We start from the raw sequence: 22947 nt of genomic DNA on the forward strand, positions 1-22947 counted from the left end.
GAAACCCCAAAAAAAAAAAAAAAAAAAAAAAAAAAAAAAAGTCCATGGATCAAAACAGAAGTCTCAAAATTTTTAAATATACATAAAAATAAATGAAAATAAAAACAAAACACATATCAAAATACATGGGATGCAGCTAACAACAATCAGACGCACTAAATGCTTATATTAGAAACGAGGAAAGATCTAAAACCAGAAACCGAATTACCAAAAGAAACTAAAAAAGAGCAAAATGAAGCCAAAGCAAGAAGGAAGGAATTATTAAAAGAAAAAATAAAAGAGGAAAATAGAGAAAATCAATTAAGCAAAAAAATTAATAAGCCTCTAGCAAAATTAACAACAACAACAATAAAAGACAAAGAGAAGACACAAAACATCTGGTATGAAACAGAGGACATCCGTACAGATCCTATAGCAATTTTAAAAGAATATAAGGGAATATTACAAACAATTTTATGCTCTTAAATTTGACACCAACTTCTCAAAACCACACTAGCAAAACATAACCAAGATGAAATAGAGAATATAAATAACCCCATAGCCATTAAATAAAACTGACTTCTTAATTTAAAAGTCCCCTCAAATGCTGCCAAAAACAAACAAAGAAACCTGCAGGCTCAGATGGCTTCACTGGTGAATTCTACCAAACATTTAATGAAGAATTAATACCAACTGTTCACAAACTCTTCCCAAAACTTGGGGAGAATATTCTTCAATTCATTTTATGAGATCAGCATTACTATTACCAACACAAGACAAAGACATCACAAGAAAAGAAAATGACAAGCCTATAACTCTTACAAATGTAGCTGCAAAAATCCTCAACAAAATACTAACAAACCGAATCTACCAACACATAGAAAGGATTATGCATGACCAATCTCAGAAATGCAAGTTGGCTTAAGATTTGAAAATCAATATAATACACCACATCAATAGAACAAAGGCCAAAAACTTTTATTTTTGGCAAATCATCTTAGATGAAGAAAAACATTTGATGAAATACAAAACTATTTACACAATAAAAACACCCAACTAGGAGAGGGAACTTCCTCAACCTGATAAAGGCCATCTATGAAAAATCAAAGCTAATATCATATTTAAAAGTAAAATAATAAGTGCTTCCCCCTAAGATCAGAAATAAGACAAGGATGTCTGCTCTTGCTACTACTTCTATTCAACACTATAGTAGAGGTTCTAGCAAGGTAAATGATCTGAAATGGTTCTGTACCCCACCCAAATTTGATCTCGAATTGTAATCCCCACATGTCAGGGGAGGGACCTGTAATCCCCACATGTCAAGGGAGGGAGATGACTGGATCATAGGGACAGTTCCCCCATGCTGTTCTCAAGATGGTGAATGAGTTCTCACAAGATGTGATGGTTTCATAAGCATCTGGCATTTCCACTACTTGCACTTCTCTCTCCTGCCAACACGTGAAGAAGGTCCTTATTTCCCCTTCATCTTCTGCCATATTTGTAAGTTTCTTGAGGCCTCCCCAGCCAATTAAATCTATTTCCTTTATAAATTACCCAGTCTTGGGTATTTCCTTATAGCAGTGTGAGAATGGACCAATACAGTAAATTAAGCAAAAAACTGAATTAAATGACATTAATATTGGGGGGAAAAAAAAACTGTCTCTATTTCCAGATGACATATATATAGAAAACCCTATGGAATCCACTACAGCTACTAGAATAAACAAGTTCACCAAGGATTCAAAATTTACAAAAATCAACTATATTTCTATACACTAGCAATGAAAAATTCAAAAATAAAATTAAGAAAATAATAAACACATAATAGCAGCAAAAAAAAAAATAAATAAAGTACTTGGTAATAAATTTAACAAAACAGGTACAAGACATGTACACTGAAAACTACAAAACATCCCTGAAAGAAATTAACAAAGACCTAAACAAACATCTAATGTTCATGGACTGAAACATTTCATACTGTTAAGATGAAAATACTTCACCAAATCACCTACTGATTCAGTGCAACTCCTATCAAAACCCCAGAATCTTTTTTTGCAGAAACGGACAAACTAATGCTAAAATTCATATGGAATTGCAAAGGACCAAGAAAATCCAAAACAATCTTGAAAGAAAAGAACAAAGTTAGAGGATGCATATATTCTGATTTTAAAACTAACAAAGCTACAGTAATCAAGACACTGTGGTACTGGCATGAAGATAAACACATAGATCAAGGAATAGAATTTAGAGTCTAGACATAAATAACTACATTTATGGTCAATCCTTTTTGTTAAATTTTATGTTTTTTTGTTTGTTTCTTTGTTTTTTTCTGAGACAGGATCCTGCTCTGTCGCCCAGGCTGGAGTGCAGTGGCATGATCTCAGTTCACTGCAAACTCCACTCCCCAGCTTCAAGCGATTCTCCTGCCTCAGCCTCCTAATTTTATGTATTCTTTTTATAGAGGCAGGGTCTCATTATGTTGCCCAGGCTGGACTCGAACTCCTGGGCTCAAAGATCCTCCTATCTCAGCCTCCCAAATAGCTGAAGCTACAGGAGTGTGCCCACTGCACCAGGCTGAGTCAACCAATTTTTTGACACCAAGACAATTAAGTAGAGAAACAAGTTTTTTCAACAAACCAGTGCTAGAACCAAAGAATATCTACATGCAAAAGAATGAAATTGGATACCTTCATCATTCCATATATAAACATTAACTCTAAATAGATTGAAGACCTGGCTCAGTGGCTCATGCCTGTAATCCCAGCTAATGCAGGTGGATTATTTGAGCCCAGGAGCTTGAGACCAGCCTGGGCAAGGTTGTCTCTCCAAAAAAAAATTAATTAATTTTAAAAATTTAAAAATAAAAATTAAAAAAAAATTTTTTTCTACCAAAAAAAAAATTGTTGTTTCTACAAAAAAAAAAAAAACCAACAAAAATTAGCTGGGCATGGTGGCACATGCCATAGTCCCAGCTACTCAGTAGGCTGCAGCTGGAGGATTGCTCGAGCCTGGGAGATCAAGGCTGCAGTGAGCTTTGATCGTGCCACTGCACTCCAGCCTGGGTGACAGAGCAAGACCCTGTCTCTAAGGAAGAAAAAAAAAAATAGTTAAATGAATTAAAGACCTATAAGTAACAGTTAAAGCTATAAAACTGTCAGAAGAAAAGTCTGGTGTGGTGGCACATACCTGTAGTCCCAGCTAGTCAGAAGGCTAAGACAGGAGGATCACTCAGGCCTGAGAGGTCAAGGCTGCAGTGAGCTGCGATAGCACCACTGCACTTCAGCCCAGGCAAAAAAGCAAGACCCCGTCTCAATTAAAAAAAAAAAAAAAAAAAAAGCTATACAACAGCAATAGCATCAAAAAGAATACTTAAAAATAAACTTAACTTGAGGCAAAAGACTTGTACACACCGAAAACTACAAAACACTGATGAAAGAAATTAAAGACACAAATAAATGGAAACATAACCCATGTTCATGGATTAGAAGACTTAATGTTAAAATGTCCACACTACTCACAGTGATGTACAGATTCAATAAATCTCAATGAAAATCCCAATGGCATTTTTTACAGGAACACAAAAACAATCCTAAAACCCAAAGAGAACCACAAAAGCCCCTGAGTGTAGCCAAAACAATCTTGAAAAAGAACAACAAAGTTAAAGGCCTCACACTTCCTGATTTCAAAACATATTAAAACAGTATGGTACTGGCATAAAAACAAGACATACAGACCAATGGAACAGAACAGAAAGCCCAGAAATAAACCCAGGCATACAGAGGCAATTGATCTTCAAGAAAGGTGCCAAGAATCTACAACGGGAAAAGAACAGTCTCTTCAATAAATGGTACTGGGAAATCTGGGCAGCTATATGAAAAAGAATTGAAGTTTGACCCTCATTTTACACCATACATAAAAGTCAACTCAAAATAGATTAGAAACTTTAATAAGAGCTGAAACTGTAAAACTCCTAGAAAAAACATGGAAGAAAAGGTTCATGACACAGCTATGATTTCTAGGATTTGACACCAAAAGCATGGGCAACAAGCGTAAAAACAGACAAGTGAGATTACATCAAGCTAAAAAGTTTGTACAGAGCAAAGAGATCAATCAACAGAGCAACCAGGCAACTTACGGAATGGGAAAAAATATTTGCAACTACACATCTGCTAAGGGGCTAAAATCCACAATATATAAGGAACTCCTACAACTCAATAGCAAAAAATAACAAATAGCCTGCATTTTAAATGGGCAAAGGACCTGAAAAAATATTTATTCAAAGACAACATACAAAAGGCCAACAGGTATATAAGCAGATGCTCACCATCAGTAATCATCAGGAATATGCAAATCAAAACCACAATGAGAATGTAATTCTTACACCAGTAAGAATGGCTATTATTAAAAATCAAAAACTAACAGACATTGGTGAGGCTGTGAAGAAAACGGAACACTTAAATATTGCTGGCGGAAATGTAAATTTGTTCAGCCACTGTGGAAAACAGTTTGGAGATTTCTCAAAAAACTTAAAACAGGCGAGATGTGGTGGTTTACACCTGTAATCCCAGCACTTTGGGAGGCTGAGGCGGGAGGATCACTTGAGTCCAGGAGTTTGAGGCTGCAGTGAGCTATGATCTCACCAACTGCACTACAGCTCAGATGACAGAGCCAGACCCTGTCTCAAAAAACAAACAAACTTAAAACAGAGCTACTATTCGACCCCAAAATCCCATTACTGGGTGTATATCCAAAAGAAAGAAATCATTCTACCAAAAAGATACATGAACTTGTATGAACAACCATTATCCAAAAATAAAAATAACAAGTATTGGCAAGGATGGGGAAAGTGTAAACCCTGCGTACTGTTCATAGGAACGTAAAATGGTGCAGACACTATTTTTTTTTTTTTTTGAAGTTCAGAGGTTCCTCACAAAACTAAAAAAAGAACTACTATACGTTCCAGAAATCCCACTTCTGCATATTTATCGAAAAGAATTGATAATGGGTTTTGGGTTTTGTTTTGTTTTTTGTTTTTTTGAGATAGAGTCTCACTCTGTCACCCAGTGATGCAGTGGCGTGGCACAATCTCGGCTTACTGAAACCTCCATCTCCCTGGTTCAAGTGACTCTCCCACCTCAGACTCCCAAGTAGCTGAGACTACAGGCATGCGTCACCAGGCCCAGCTAATTTTTTTGTATTTTTATTAGAGATGGGGTTTCACCATGGTGGCCACGCAGGTCTCAAACTCCTGACCTCAAATGACCCGCCCGCCCTGGTCTCAGCTTCCCCAGGTGCTAGGATAACAGGCGTGAGCCACCACCATGGATTTCTGAGGAAATATTCACACTTATGTTCACTACAGCAGTGGTCCCCAACCTTTTTAGCACCAGGGACTGGTTTCATGGAAGACATTTTTTCAATGGATCAGGGATGGTTTCAGGATGAAACTGTTCCACCTTAGATCATCAGGCATTAGATTCTCAAAAGGAGCATGTAAAATAGATTCCGCTGTTAACAATAGGCTTCATGCTCCCAAGAGAATCTAAGAGAATCTGACACCACTGCTGATCTGACACTAGGCAGAGCTCAGGCAGTAATGCTCACTGACCTGCCGCTCACTTCCTGCTGCGCAGCCCAATCTGTAACAGGCCTCAGACTGGCAGCGGTCCATATGTGTATACATACACACAATGGAACATTATTCATCCTAAAAGAAGGAAATTCTGTAACGTTGACAACATGGATGAACCTTAAGAACATAAGTGAAACAAGCCAGTCACAGGAGGCCAAATACTGTATGATTCCACTTTTATGAGGGATCTAAGATAAAGTAGTCAATCTCATAGGAGCAGAAAGTAAAACAATGGTTGCCAGGGGATGACGGGAGGTAGAAATGAGGAGTTGAGGCTGGGTGTGGTGGTCCACACCTGTAATCCTAGCACTTTGAGTGACCAAGGTGGGAGGATCGCTTGAGGCCAAGAGGTCAAGACTACAGTGAGCTGTGATCGCAACACTCCACTCTAGCCTGGGCAACAGAATGAGACCCAGTCTCTACAAAAATAATAGAAAATTTTAAAATTAGCCAGGCGTGGTGGCAGGCGCCTGTAGTCCTAGCTACTCAGAAGGCTGAGGTCAGAGGCTCGTTTAAGCCCAGGAGGTTGAGACTGCAATCCGTTACTGCGCCACTGCACTCTGACCTGGGCCACAGAGTGAGACCATGTTTCAAAAAAAAAAAATGAGCAGCTGCTATTCAATGGGTGTTGTTTAAGCTATCCAAAATGAAAACATTCTAGAGATCTGCTGTACAACATTGTGCTTATAGTTAACAATACTGTATTACACACTTAGAAATTTGTTAAAAGGGTAGATCTCATGTTATATATTTTTTATTACAATAAGAAAATTTTAACTGTTATGCTTCAAAAGACACTATCAAGAAAGTGAAAACAACCCACAGAATTGGAGAAGATATCTGCAAATCATTTAACTGATAAGTCTAATATCCAGAACATATAAAGAACTCTTAAAACCCAACAATAAAAAGACAACCCAACTAAAAAACAGGCAAAAGATCTGAAGACATTTCTCCAAAAAATACATACAAATGGCCAATAAGCAGAAGAAATGATGCTCCACAGCATTAGCCAACAGAGACATGCTAATCAAACCATGAAATACTGCCTCACACCCACCAGTATAGCTATAATCAAAAAGCCACTAAGAAGTGTTATCGAGGATATGGGGAAACTGGAACCCTCATATACTGCTGATAGAAATGTAAAATGGTAAAGCTGTTTTGAAACATAGTCTGGAAGTTACTCAAATGGTTAAACAGAGGTACCACATGACTCAGCAATTTTTCACTCCTAGATACACATATACACAAAAGAAATTAAAACAAATGTTCACATAAAAACTTGCACATGGACGTTCACAGCAGCATCACTCATAATGGCCAAAAAGAAAAAAAGTGGAAACAACCCAACAACTGATGAATGGATACAGAAAAAATGTGGTAAGCCCATATAATAGATTACTATTCAGCAATAAAAAGGAATCAACTGCTGACACATGCTACATCATGTAACATTACACTAAGTAAAAGACGCCAGACATAAAAGACCATCTACTTTACCATTCCATTCATATGAAATGTCCAGGCAAAGTCCTAGAGACTGAAAGTACACTAGTAGTTGCCAGGGACCAGGAGGAACAGGGAATGGAAATTGACTGCTAATGGGTAGTTTCTTTTTAGGGTGATGAAAATGTTCTAAAATTGATTATGGTGATGGCTGTACGACTGTGTAAATACGCTGAAAACAACTGAACTGTACAGCTTAAGTGGGTGAATTGTATGGTATACAAGTTATACCTCAATAACACTGTTTAAGAAAAACTATATGATGGCTGGAATTTGCTTCAAAAATAATATGGAAGATCTAAGTAAATGGAGAACTATCCTGTGGTCATGGACTGAAGGACCTCTATACAATAAAAAAAAAAAATTCTCGAATTCAACTATAGGTTTATTCAATTCCTATCAAACTCCCAGCAAGATTTTTGTTGTAGATACAGATGTGATTATTCTAAAATTTACATGGAAAGGCAACAAAACCAGAGGAGCTAAAACAATCTTGACAGAGAAGAATGAAGTGAGAGGAGGCACTCTACTCAATAAGACTTACTATAAAGCCATAATAATCAAGACAGCGTGGTACTGGAGGGAAGACAGACACACATATCAATGGAAGAGAACAGAGAACCCCAAAACAGACCAACACAAGTATGTTCAACTGATTTTTGGACAGTTTGGAAGTTTCTTAAGTAACTAAACATGTACTTGCCATACAACCCAGCAATCCCACTTTTGGGCACTTACCTCAGAGAAACGAAAACTTTTGTTTACAAAAAACCCTGTACACAAATGTTCATAACCTCTTTATTCATAATAACAAAATACTGCAACATACTAAAAGTTCTTCAACAAGTGAATGGCTAAACAAAGTATGTATACAAAGCATACATACATAAACAAAGTACGTCATTCTGGAAAGAACGAAACTATGGATAGTAAACAGTTTGCCAGGGTACAAGGAGTGTTGGAATGGGATGGGAATATAAAGGGATAGCAAGAGGAGTTTCCTTTGTGATGATGCAATAGTTCTGGATCTTGGTCTTGGTGGTAGTTACATGAATTTATATATGGGATAAAACTGCTAGAACTGTAAACACACAAAAATGAGTGCGGGGTTAAAAAACAGTGAAAATGACAAATTCTGTAGTGTGGTTAGCAGTAATATACCAATGCCAATTTCCTAGTTTTGATGTCTTACTAGAACTTTATTAAGATGTCTAGGTGAAGGGTACACAGGACTCTGTACTAATTCTACCGTTTCGCCATATTTTCCAGGCTGTTCTTGAACTCCGAGTTCAAGAGATTCACCTGCCTTGGTCTCCCATAGTGTAAGGATTACAGGCATGAGCCACTGTGCATGGCCCAGAATAAAGTTAAAAAAAAAAAACAATTAACATGTGAGGCCAGGTTCAGTGGTTCATGCTTGCAATTCCAGCACTTTGGGAGGCCAAGGCAGGAAGATCATGTGAGCCTAGGAGTTTGGAACAGCCTGGGCAACACAGCAAGACCCCATCTCTATATAAAAACTAAAAAAGAGAGAGGAGAGAGGGGTAAGGTGGAGGTATAGATGACATAAGCTTAGCCATTAATTGCTATATGAGAGTTCATAATATTCTATTTTTCATTCAGTTTTTCCATAATAAAAGGTTAATAGAAATATAAGAAAGCCATATTAAAAGCAGTTTCTCTTGATTCCATTTTTCTTTATGCTAATATGCATTTTAAGTTTTTTCTATTAAATAAATTTTTTACATAAAATTTAAATTTTAAATTTCAAAATTTTAAAAAATTTAAATGTTGAATATAAATTTTTAAGGAAATCTTTGCTCTTATTGTCTTTTTGGAGATGTCCACTGCTCCTGGGGCCATACAAATCACACTCAGACATGCAGAGCCTGGAAAACTTAGTTCACTTTTTTTGCTTTTTTTTTTTAGGAAAAAAAATTAAATATAAAAGAACCCCATTGAGGGAACACTTATTCTATTTTATGGAATTAAGTGTTGCCCAATTTTTTAAAAAATTAATTTAAAAAAGAACCCCATTGATACTTCTTCTGACAATACACTGCTTAAGCAATCTGAAAATATTTCATCTAAATATCCAATTAATATTTCCCCAATTACATTTCACCTGAAGGTTTCAGTATCTTTTTCTAAAATTAACTAAGGGGCCTTGCTATAACACATTTACAATCAGCACAATAATTCACCACTTTAGTGATCCTCACACAACAGAACAAATGTGTCAAGTTCAAGATATCCTAAGATGTTTCAGTAATTCTGGTTGAGTTTGCATTCAAAATTTTGCCTAAGCTAACTAACTTTAACTGTTTTGTTTTAAAAAGTGTATGTAGTCTTTTTAAATTTTTCAGACATTTTCTTAAAAAGCAGCCACTGAAAAGTTTATAGTGGTAACAATACCATGCTGAAGAATTCAAAAATATGTGTGAATCTGAAAAAGTAATTCATTGAAAGAGAATATTTCTCACAACGCGATTATTTAAAATTGTAATTTGATTAAATTTATCTGTATGAAGCAAAAGTGATGCCACACCCTTTCCCTCAGCAATGATTTAAACTAAGAAGTAGAAGTAAAAAGACACCTGAGCTCTGCATTATCTGTCCAACCTTGGGTAAGTCACTATCTCTCCAAAACTCAATTTCTTCATCTACACACTGAAGGAGTTACACTTGTTAACCTTCCAGCTCCACAATCCTGTGTTCTAATGTTCTAATATATACTTCATAACCTTTGACCCATGATCATTCTAATGACAACACTGGAAAAAGATTTATAATATACATGATATAGCGGTATCAATTACATTACAAATAACTTTCACAGGTTTAAACCATTTGGGAAAATGTTATTCTCAATACATCAGATCAGGGTTTTGTCAACATCAGCACTACTGACATTTTGCACTGGATAATTTCTTTATCATGGGGACTGTCACATGCATTGTAGGAGGTTTATCTACCCACTAGATGCCGGTGGAACCCCCTCAGCATGCTGAACAAAAATGTCCCCAGACATTCCACAAAATCACCTCTGGTTTGAGAACTATTGCATTCGATTAAAAATGTCCAGGGTTTTTTGGAGAAGGGAAAAAGGAAGAAGACTGTTTTTGTTTTGTAATATAGGAGGAAAGGCATAAGAAAGGATAGGAATGTTTTCCAGCAAAACAAAAGATCGGGCTGGGCACAGTGGCTCACACTTGTAATCCCAGCACTTTGGGAGGCCAAGGCAGGAGGATAGCTTGAGGCCAGGAGTTCGAGACCAGCCTGCTCAACACAGTGAGACCCCAGTCTCTAAAAAACAAAATTGCAACTCACATACTAAAAAAAGGTACCCTCTTGTATGAGGCCTAGTGAAAACAATTAAATATTATTGTGTGGCTAATGCAGTAACAATGAGAATAAAAGTATATAAGCTATGGGGAAATCTGTAGGTATTCCATCCATGCCTTGTAGAGAATCCTCAATAAAGAGGTCCAAAGGTTTTTAACAGAGATTAACGACATTAACTTAATTCCTCTTAGCATTTCAAGGAGGCTAAAAGTGCTAAAGTTACTCCCTATTCTAACCACTGAGAACACTCGCATGAAAAACATATCTTCCCCCAGTTAAATACCGTAAGCATCTACCTGTTGTAATAAAATGTAAATGTGGTACGAATCTCACTAGAAGTAACACTGTGGAATATCCTCAAGTCCTCTGTTTTTAAAGAAAGGCCAAAAAAATCCAGTGGGGAGAAATTACATTTAAATGTTATAACAGAAAAGTAAACGTTCACACGTTCACTTTTTGGCTCAGCCATATTTTCCACCAAACAGACAAATACCCAGTTTCCTTAGTCTATTCTTGGATTGGTCACCAGACTGGGCATGAGAAACCCAGAGTCTATTCCCAGCTCTAAAACAGACTGGTAATCTCAAGCAAATTATTCAGTCAGGTTAAGGTTCTATACCTGTATCATGCTAACAGTACTGAAAATCTGCCCAGAAACAAGCACAGAGAAACCCAGGACTCGCTCCTGCACCCAAAGGACAACTGCAAACATATTTTTAGATTTATTAAATCTAAAAATCTGAATAGGATTTTATTTATAGCAACATTTTAACATCCTTGAAATTTCCAAACTGAGTGGTGCCTTTACCACTGCCCTCTATAAAATTAAGAAACGCTCTTTTTTAATCACACCATGCCTAATTTTGCAAAATTCTTCATGTAAACTCAACAAATCACAATTATTATGTAAAACAAAAAGCTGTTTTGAATTCAAGCTGTTGGAAAGAGCTTCAACTTTTGCATTTCCAACTCTAGCTTTCAGTCTACTGCACAAGTAGTTCTTTCCTGGCATCATAAAAGGTGTTTCACAAAGTCTGGAGAGCAAAAGTTTGCCCCCCAGCCCAATTCTGGAAAGGCCTTAGGATTGTTCTTATCACTAGACAGGCAGGGGTTTTAAATATAAGGATACAGGTGTACATTTTTTGCTCTTAATACCCAGTAAAAAGCTGTCTAGTAAAGCAAGTTACCTGCTGAACTTTTCACAGACATGAAACTGTAAACACAATGCAGTTCAACAGAAGATTTATAAAAGAGGAATAAGAGGAAAACCGGGTGTCCATTATCAGCCTTCGGCTGCCCCCCGTCCCCACTACCTGGCGTACACTTGTTAGTGGCTGCGGAGAAGCCACTCACAGAGTTTCCCATCCCGCTGAGGGAAGGAGCCCTGACTGCGCCAGCGGGGCAGACCCAGAAGGCGCGGTGTCTGGGAGGTCTGGCCGCCGCAGACGTCCCCGTCCCCGCCCCCGCCGAGGCCCCAAGTGCGCCACCTTCTCCGCGCCCCTCCGCCTCCTCTCTGCAGATGGGCGCACGCGCACAAATACACGCACGCACGTACACACAAAAGGAAGTCATGGAAGGTGCTGCTCCCTGCACACGGGCACACTCGCGCAGGGCACACTCGCGCGGGACACACAAACACACCCCAAAAGGACGCGTGCAGGGTTCGCCAGACAGTGGGCAAAGCCAGTCCTTCCCGCCCCAGGGCCTGCTCACTTCAGGGAGCGCCCACTCGCCCATCCACGGGGCCAGAGCGCACAGACCCAGCCGGGCAGCAGCCCACCCGCCACCACGCAGCTCCACGCCGCTGCTCCACAGCCGCCAAGCGCACAGCCAGCACAGTCCCGCCCGCGAAGCTGGCCCAATAGGGCCCGGGTTGCAAAAGCCCAGGGAATATCAGGGCTCCCTACTTCTAAGTTTCTTTAATAAAGATATTACATTTAATGATGCTTGTCAATATCCTCACCCCTACAAACCATGGCCTGTTTAAATCCCTTTCCTTAAAGAACCAGTTATCAATAGTATCCAACAAAGCACCACAGAACACAGCTTTGTATTATCACACAGCCTGACAGTAAGAAATCTTTCAGTAGACTCTGCCTTAATCCTTCCTCTTACTCTCTAACTTTTCCACACCGTAATTTATTCATTTTAGTTTTTCCTTGCCTTGCTGTTTTGTATTTGTTCCCAAAAGAAATCTTCTGTAAACCATCTTTCCATTTTACTTTTCTAATACTTGTAGTAACAAGCTTCATAAATCAACAGGCGCGGGAACTCACGCCTGTAATCCCAGGACTTTGGGAGGCTGAGGTGAGTGGATCACTTGAAGTCAGGAGTTCGAGACCAGCCTATCCAAAATGATGAAACCTCATCTTTACTACAAATACAAAAAATGAGCCGGGTGTGGTGGTGGGTACCTGTAATACCAGTTATTCAGGAGGCTGAGGCAGGAGAATCACTTGAACCCAAAAGGCAAAGGTTGCAGTGAGGCATGATCTCCTCACTGCACTCCACTCTGGGCAACAGAGCAAGATGCCATCTCAAAAAAGAAAAAGAAAAAGAAAAGCTTCATAAATCACTTCCATTATATCTCCCACTTAGCTATTCAAAATCTCTCCACAACTTTTATAATTTTTATCAGCTCCTACCAAATCAATTCATAAATAACTTTCTCAAACACTGCATTTTTATTGTCTGTTCTCATTTCTTCGAAGCTAACACTCTCCAACTTACACAAATTTGCCCCAAACTACCGTCAAAGTTTGTGCATCTATTCCAGAAGCCCCCACAGTTACAGAAAAATCTATTTCCTAGGCCTGTCCCCAAAACCTTGAAAACGATCTTTCCAAATATTCTGTAACAATTCATTTAAATCATTCATAACTCAAAACTAGTTGGACTAGTAGTCCCACTTCCCTTAAGACTAATTATATAATCTAATCAAATAAATTCTAATATTATATGTATCTACATATACAAGTGTGTACATATGACAAGCACACATATACAGGGGCCTGCAGAACACCAAGCGTGCACTTCATTCTAATCTCTTGGATACTGGCTCTTCTCAATTTTACAGGGAAACTTCTCCATGCCACCCCAGATGTTCAAAGGTCAAACCCCTGTAATGTGAAGACATTTATCTATGTTGAATTAATATAGTTATCATTTAAAACACACTTCTCTCCATGTCTACTATAATCCTTCCCATCACCTTCTTTAAGATACTCATCATTGGCCTAACCCACACAATCCACCCAAATATTCAGAATATGCTCTCCCTCAACAAGGTCCAGTATGAGGCATGTCCTAAAAACAACTCTAGACTGAATGAGGCAGGGCTGCTACATGATGGTACAGCCAAGTTTCATGAGTTGAGCAAAGTGAGAACCCTGGGCCCTCTTCAGGCCTTCAACACTCTGAGTCTCCAGAGATCTTTCATTATTAAATTTGGTGGCTAAATAGATGTAGAAGTTAAGCAGGAAGAAAGTGATGAAAGCCCAGGGCTAAATCCTGGAACTAATCCTGAAGCAAAGCTACACTAGGATGGAACACCAATACTACATATTTTGTGCCTTGTCATATTTTTCTTACTGCCATTTCATGTTTCTACATTAAATATGCACTCTCTCTCTCTGAACCATGAACATCAAAAACTCTGATAGGGGCCATGCACAGTGGCTCATGTCTATAATCCCAGCACTTCAGGATTATTAAAGTTATTATAGACAAAAAAGAAAGTAGAGTCCACTTTAGTTCCCTTAGGACATCTCATTCTTACCATGTGCCCCATTCTTCCACATTTTACCCGAATCTCTATACCTATGCAAGTTTTTGCCAACAGAAAACATGATGTGGTTTTGAAGCACACAAATAGAGATCTCAAGGTCTCTATCATTGACAATATTTTTTTAAAAGCTGGCATGACATACTGCCACCTTTTTATCATGGGTGGCATAGACTGTTCTTATTTGCACAGAGAAAGAATAGGTTCCTGACATCAGTTATTTCCTGCTCACTTCAGGGAGCGCCCACCTGCCTGCCCTGCCATGGGCCAAGAGCACACGGACCCAGGCGGGCGGCAGCCCACCCGCCACCACGCAGCTCCACGCCGCTGCTCCACCAGCTGCTGAATGCACCGCCAGCACAGTCCCGCTCGTGCAGCTGGCACAATTGGACCTGGGCTGCAAAAGCCCAGGGAATATGAGGGTTCCCTACTTCCCAGTTTAATAAAAATATTACACTTAATGATGCTTGTCAATATCCTCACCCCTACAAACCATGGCCTGTTTAAACCCCTTTCCATATGTTCTCTCCATATTTTCTCTGCTGCAAGCTACTCCCTCCTCTCTTATGCCTACAACTTCAACCTTCTCATTCATTTCCAGTCCATCTATTTACTAGATCCTATCAGCTTGTCCATGTTCTACTGTCACCCAACAATAGAACATCTTTTGTCTTTTACCTTCATCTTTTCTCTTTTTTTAGAAAGGGTCTCACTCTGTTGCCCAGACTGAGTGCAGTGTTTCAATCATGGCTCACTGAAGCCTTGACTTTCAGGGCTCAAGTGATTCTCCCACCTCAGCCTCCTGAGTAACTGCAACTACAGGTGTGCACCACCATACCCAGCTAATTTTTTATTTTTATGTAGAGACAGGGTTTCCCTATGTTGCCCAGGCTGGTCTCGAACTCCTGAGTTCAAGTGATCTTCCTGCTCCTGCCTCCCAAATCGCTGGGATTACAGGTGTGAGCCATCACATTCGGCTTACTTTATCTTTAATACACGTCCACCTCATCTTTTGTTTCCAATGTCTCATTTCTAACCTACAAATATCTTTCAGCTAAATTCATATAAGTATATTACAAATGAATGGTTATGATTTTGCAAGTATTATTTATTTTATAAACAAATTGTTGGGAGGCCAAGGAGGGAAGATCACTTGAGACCAGAAGTTTAAGACCAGCCTGGGCAACACAGGAAGACCACATCTCTTTAAAAATAAATAAATAAATAAAAATTTAAAAATTAAGAAAAAAAAAATATATATATATAAAAGAAAAGTCGGATATGGTGGTACACATACGTAATCCCAACTACTCAGGAGGCTGAGGCAGGAGAATTGCTTCAGCCCAGGAGGCAAGGCTGCAGTGAGCCATGACTGGACCACTGCACTCTAGCCTAGGTAACAGAGAAGACCCTGTCTCAAAAAGAAAAAAAAAAAAATAAGAGAACTGGTAAATGTAACAAATCTAGCTATTTTTCTCAATTCTCATGGCTCAACGATTCCAATCACTATCAACTCTTGCCCAATTATTGTGACCATCTGTCTCATCTTACCTGGCTTTTCCTGGACAATCTGCTTCTCTCATGACTAGCTATAACATTCTCCTACTCCTTCAGCTTGATAAAAAATGACTTGCTGCTTCTTGCTCCCCAGGGCCACTCCCTGTTATCCTATCACTAAAAAATCGCTTGGGAGTCACATTACTCACTAAAACCATTCCTTCTGCAACATCTACCAACTTCCAGAATATCCTCCTATTTTCCCTACCCAATGACTTCAATTCTACTTGGTCCCAAATTCAGACATTATTCTCAATGATTTCAACAAAGATGCTGAAGAACTTTCTACACCCTGACCTTCAAAAACTCCTAAAACCTTCATCTGCACTTCAGCTAGCCACAAAGAAACTGAAAACAGAGTCATCAATTGAAAAGTGCTAGGCCAGGTGTGGTGGCCTGTAATCCCAACACTTTGGGAGGCCAAAGCAGGTGGATCACTTGAGGTCAGGAGTTCAACACCAGCCTGGGCAACATGGTGAAACCCTGTCTCCATTAAAAATACAGAAAATTAGCCGGACATGGTGGCTCATGCCTGTAATCCCAGCTACTAGGGAGGCTGAGGCAGGAGAATCACTTGAACCCGGGAGGCAGAGGCTGCAGTAAGCTCATGCCGCTGTACTGCAGCCTGGGTGACAGAGTGAGACCCTGTCTGAAAAAAAAAAAAAATTTACAATCCACTAGGATCATAACTTCAGAGACCACTCCCCTTTTCTTTATCCACAACCACTTTATATTCTAGTTGTAGATCTGCTCTTTACCTCCACTTGGCTGTATTGTCTCCCTATATAACTTAAACCTGTCCAACAGTCATTTTAACACTGTCCTCTCCAGAATATCATGACCTTCCATTATTCTCACTATGCATCTCCCCAGTGATAGACAATCCTCACCATCTGTTTCCTCCACACCCACGCACTGGGTGTTAAGCACCACCAGAAAGCTATGAAATCTTCCACAACACATTTATTCTAAATACAACTCTCCATCTCATTGACTAATCCAAATCATTTTCATATTTAAATCCCTAATCTCATCAAATACTCAAACCCTTCTATAAAATTCCCTCAAATCACACCTTCTCCACCTGTAATCAAATCCTCTTCACAGTTTCTAAAATGTTATATCTCCACCCATCTGTTACTTCTTGCCTCCAGTTTTAGAATAAGAGTTGTTGTTCTTCCTTCTCAAACTAAACTTCTTTATTCAATTCCTGTATTTATTGCTTCCATATTCTTCCAACCCACTCAGTAAATCCCCATGCACTCTGGTCTCTGAACTGCTCTTTTTGAGACGGGCTCTCACTCTGTCACCCAGGCTGGAGTGCAGTGGTGCGATACCAGCTCACTGCAACCTCCACCTCCCAGGCTCAAGTGATCCTCCCACCTCAGCCCCCCAAGTAGCTGGGACTACAAGCGCAAGCCACCACACCCAGCAAAGTTTATTATGTTTTGTAGAGACGAGGTTTCATCATGTTGCCCAGGATGGTCTCAAACTCCTGAGCTCAAGCAATATGCCCACCTCAGCCTCCCAAAGTGCTGAAATAACAGGTATGAGCCACTATGCTCAGCCAGTCCTTACCCTCTTTTTGGCAATGACACTTGAGCTATCCACCTTGCTTTATGTCACTGTAGCGCATGATTCTACTCTGATGTCTCTGGTTGTTTCTTCTATCTGAAATCACTGCTGCTCTTCCTAGTCCAAATTGTGGATATCTTCCCAAGTTCTGACCTGGAGCCCCCTATAATTCTTAGCTACTAAGGGTCTCATCCCTCACCACTGTTTCTACATTTTCATTCTTCATATGGCTATCTTCCCCCAGCTACCCAAAATAATCTTTAAACCATCACCCTCTCCTACAATCCAATTTACTCCCGAGGAATTAGAATACATAATAATTTCTTTTTAACTAGAATTGGAATATATAATGATTTCTTTTTAACTAGATTCTTCAACTATTACTTCAATTAACACTTCAATTATCAGTCCAAATAATTTCATAACCGTCAGTGCCCTAACTCAATCCAGAATTAGTAGCTGCAATTATCAACTCTATGTATGTATTCCCAACTCTATATTGGACTTTTCTTAGCTCCAATCCAGTACTGATGCCTCATACACAGATCAATGTGTCTTAAAACCCCAAAACAGTTCTGCTAAGTGATCTAATAATTTCTACTAATGGCACCATCAATCTCAGTCACCCAGATTAAAAGCCCTAGAGCTTTTCTTCAGTTTTCTTTTTTCTCTGCTGTTTCCCAAAAGCCTATCTGCCATCAAACCTTCCCATTCTTTCTTTGAGGTATTTCTTATATCTATCCCTCTCCTTTTATTCCCACTATGATGGCCCAACTTACATCCTCAATACTTCACTTTGGGGTTTTTTTTGGGTTTTTTTTTTGTTTTTTGTTTTTTGGGTTTTTTTTTTGTTTTTTGTTTTTTGGTTTTTTTTTGAGACAGGATCTCATTCTGTCACCCAGGCTGGAGTGTAGATTTCGGCTTACTGAAACCTCTGCCTCCTGGGTTCAAGCGATTCTCCTGCCTCAGCCTCCCATGCAGCTGGAACTACAGGTATGTAACACCACGCCCAGCTAATTTTTTTTTATCTTTGTAGAGATAAGGTTTCGCCATGTTGCCCAGGTTGGTCTCAAACTCCTGAGCTCAAGCAATCTGCCCTCCTCAGCCTCCCAAAATGCTGAGATTACAGGCGTGAGCCACTGTGTCCAGCCTACTTCACACTTTTTCCTAACTTTGTCTCCCAGCCACCAGGTTCTCTTCATTACAAAAAAAGAAAGGTCACTAGATTAGTATTCTTAAATATTCTCTTACTTACCCATTCAAAAATCAACAACAGTTCTCCACTGCATACGGACTTAAGTTAAAACTCCTCAGACTTCAGCCGGGAATGGTGGCTCATGCCTGTAATCCCAGCATTCTGGGAGACCGAGGTGGGCAGATCACTTGAGGTGAGGAGTTTGAGACCAGCCTGGTCAATATGGCAAAACCCTGTCTCTACTAAAAATGCAAACATTAGCTGGGCGTGGGGTCACGTGCCTGTAATCCTGGCTACTCAGGAGGCTGAGGCAGCAGAATTGCTTGAACCCAGAAGGCGGAGGTTGCAGTGAGCAGACATCGCACCACTCCAGCCTGGGTGACAGAGTGAGACTCTGCCTCCAAAAAAAAAAAAAAATCCTCAGACTTCAAAAAACTTGAAACCATCCAATAATCATGGAATAGATAAATCTACTGTGGTATATTCATATGATGGAATATCACACAGCAATGAAAAAGAATAAACAACTGCCTAACATAACATGGATAAAACTCACAGACATGCTCCTTGAGAAAAAGAAACTAGACACAGAAATTGGGTTCCACTTATACAAAATTCAAAAACACACAACACTACTCTGGTATGACAAAAGTCAGAATAATAGTTATTTTTGGTTGGATGAGATATCAGCTTGGAAATGGCACATGAGGCATCCTTCTGGAAGTTGGAAATGTCCTGTATATTGAACTGGGTGGTGGCTACATAAATTTATACCTAAGTACCCTTAAGATTGGAGCACTTTACTGTATGTATCTCAATAAATTTTCAAAATCCAAGCTAGCCTGAATTTTGAGATAGTCTGCCTACTTTCCAGTTTTATTTCCCTCCATTCCTCAACATGAACCCTAAATTATAGCTAATCTAGACCACCAACCCCTAAACATACCCTGAACTCTGCTCACTGTCACTCATATCACTCCTTCTTCTAGGAAGGCCAACCCTCACCATTTTGCCTATTATCTTATTTATCCTTCAAGGTCTAAGCTATACCACTAATTTCTCCACAAAGCCAACCCTGAACAAACCTGCCATAGTACTTGTGTCATAGACGGATGTGTATATTTTGTCCCTGGATAAATTCCTAAAGCACACAGACTGTGTCATATATAAACATGTATCCTTCACACTCCCTACCATAGAACCTTGCACACAGTAAATATAAAAATATTCCCTGAATGAATTAATTCTGGCAGTCCATCAAAGTATCCTTCAGTCTTACCCTCCTTCTCATATCCACCCATCACTGCTTCTACTCACAATTCATCCCATAGTTCACATATTTAGTTTCTGTCATTCAACAAATAATTGAGCACCTACTACATGAAAGAAACTGAAACTATACTCTAATGTACTCCACTAAACTACCCAAAAATATAACCCAATTTCAGCTGCTGCCATTTGAATATCTCTACAACTCTAAATTTCCAGTCAGCCAGGCATGGTGGCTCACACCTGTAATTCCAACACTTCGGAAAGCCAAGGGAGGGGATCACTGGAACCCAAGAATTTGAGATCAGCCCAGGCAACATGGTGAGACCACATCTCTACAAGAAATATTAAAAATTAGCCAGGCGTGGTGGCACATGCCTGTGGTCCCAGGTACTCAGAAGGCTGAGGCAAGAGGATCACTTGAGCCCATGAGGTAGAGGCTGCAGTGAGCTGCCGTGTTCACATAACTGCACTCCAGCCTGGGCAACAGATCAAGAGCCTGATGTTCGTTCATTCATTAATAATAAATAAATAAATAGTGCATTTCTAGTCATCTTCCCCTCTTCCCTACCTCCAATTGCATTCCACTCCCATATTCTAATCTTACTGCTATCAAACTAATTCAAGCCCTTCTTAATTTCTCCAGTAGCCACCTAACTGGGCTTTTTTTTCCTAACTGGTCTTTTCACATACAATCTTACTCTACCACCACATTACCCACAATCTATCCAGTAAGGTATAGCTACAGCCAGGTGAAGCTATCTAATATACAGTCCTTGGCTCAATTCTCTACTCAGAAAAGTTCAACAGTTATACACTAATGATGCATGCTAACATACTTTAATCCTATGTTAACATACTTTAATTCTCACATCCTCACCATAACCCTTGCCAGGAAAGTATGATTATCAATTTGATGAGAAAATGGAAACCAGAAAGGAAATAATTCTCCATAATCATACAGTGGGTAAACAGAAGAGCCAAGACTAAAACCCAGCTTCTGTTTGCTTACCAAGCACAACACTACATGATATCAAATACAAACTACTTAGCTTAGCTTTCAAGGCCATCCATTTTCAACCCACCCCCAACTGACTCTCCTACCTTGTATTATACCTTATTCATGAACTCTATGTGTTCCAAACTATAGATTGTGATCAATTATTTTGTCAGTCATGAAATCAGTTTAATGAGGAACAATCAGCTTTTTTTTTCTTCCCCCTTGGCCAGCTTTTTTTCTTTTTAGTCAAACAAAATAGACAACATCCAACTGCATCTACCATTGTTTAAGGACAGTTACTGTATTATGAAACTTTTGTTTTACCCACACAAAAACATTCACACATGCATATATTAGATGGAAATGTGACATGTATTTCTAACTACAGGTCACAGTTTAAAAATTTAAACCTAACTTACCATTCCCCACATCTCCTGGGCTTCTCACCTCCACAGCTTTGCTTATGCTAATCTCTCAGGCAGGAATGCTCTCTTTCAGTAATCTTTGCAAATCAAAATCCTATCAATCCAAAACTTTAAAAAAAAAAAAAAAAAAAAAGAATCCTATCAATTCCTTCAAAGACTAGCTAAAATTCCACTTTTATGCCATTAAAATGATGTCTCAGGGTTTTCTCCTAATCAAATGCATTTTCTGTCTTTTAAATTCAGTAATATTTGGTATATTTGTGACTCATAGATATATTTGTGATTACAGTACAGGTATTTGTGCACAAGCCCAGCTGCCCTACCAGAATATAAATCCCAAAGGATTTATTCCTGACAGCAAAGCATTATATGCTTTTGCATATAACAAATGTGCATTATCTATTAAAGAAAACTCATTCCATTATTTTCTGAAACCCCCAGTTACAAATCAACATAATTTAATAGATTCTACTATATTCCAACCTTCTGTTGACTCTTATCCTTCAAATAGCCTTACTATCTTCCTCCTCAGAACAGCCTTCTCAAATAATCCTCTTTACCTTCCATCTTCTCATGCTTTCCTCCAAACATAGCTTGTCATATTTCAGTAATCTTTTCCTTCCTTCAGAATCACCCTTTCTATCAGATACCACTTTTCCTTCCCCATCTGCTCATCTTCTACCTTATTCCTAGTTCTCTAACATCCATACACATTGATCCATATTCTTTAAACAGATTTTTCTTTTCTTCACCATCTCTTTAACCAGACTTCTTGAATTATCTCAATTCACTGCTAGTGCGTATAGTCTGGCAGCCCCATTAAGTCCTTTGTAGAAAAAGGCAGGTTATGAATAAATGAAAAAGAAACATAAAACATATAGACAATTCAGATCTAAATTATTTCAAATATCTCATTCATTCATTCATTCATTCATTCAACAAGCTTGTGTCTACTGGACACATGCCCTCAGTTCTGTCTATTCTATTCCGTAATTCAGAAAGCAGCTTTCAGAAAAGCATGCAGGAAAATGCCAGGATAACAGGGCCAAGTTGACTCATGCTCTTCTCTCATGAAGGCCAAGTAATTTGTGGTGTACAGGCTCATAAAAGAACAACTAAAAGTTACACTATACAAAGATGGAAAACAGACCCCACAGTTGTTTCAGGGGGCTCAACATCTACCAAACAAATGTGAATCTGAAAGGAACAAACCAGTAGGAGTAGCTAAAACGAAACAGGCAGAAAGCATTCATACAAAAATAGATCCAGATTCTAGGTTCACTTTAGGGCTGCAAGAGAAATTTGGAGTCATTTAGTTCCTCTCTGAGATCCCTAAGGAATCTTTTCAAATATCAAGCTAAAGTATGGTTCACTTAAATCATTTCACCAAACCTTAGCCAATGTTCATTTCTCCATTCCCTGAACTCCTACAGCACTTACTGTCTGTAAAACTCATTTGTGAACTTAAACTATCTTGCTCAAGGTAATAAAATTATTAACAAATATCCTCAGAATTTATTTCATCTGAGAAAAATGAATTTTTTAAAAAGAATTTATTTACATATTCAAATCAGTATGGTCCTCTTTAAAATAAGTTACTTTGGAAGGCTACCACTTACTCATTTATTCACTCCATCCATCCAACCAGCTGATGCACTCAACCAACATTTATGTAGT

At 38.9% G+C, this 22947-nt stretch overlaps 1 protein-coding gene across 12 annotated transcripts in view; it reads right to left on the bottom strand.

Moving 5' to 3' along the window:
- Window positions 1-22947, bottom strand: part of ZNF148 (zinc finger protein 148) — a 141647-nt gene that overhangs the window by 111439 nt on the left and 7261 nt on the right. The gene's annotated exons all lie outside the window — the stretch shown is intronic.

This window comes from Theropithecus gelada, chromosome 2, assembly GCF_003255815.1.
Source record: "Theropithecus gelada isolate Dixy chromosome 2, Tgel_1.0, whole genome shotgun sequence".
Classification (NCBI taxonomy): domain Eukaryota; kingdom Metazoa; phylum Chordata; class Mammalia; order Primates; family Cercopithecidae; genus Theropithecus; species Theropithecus gelada.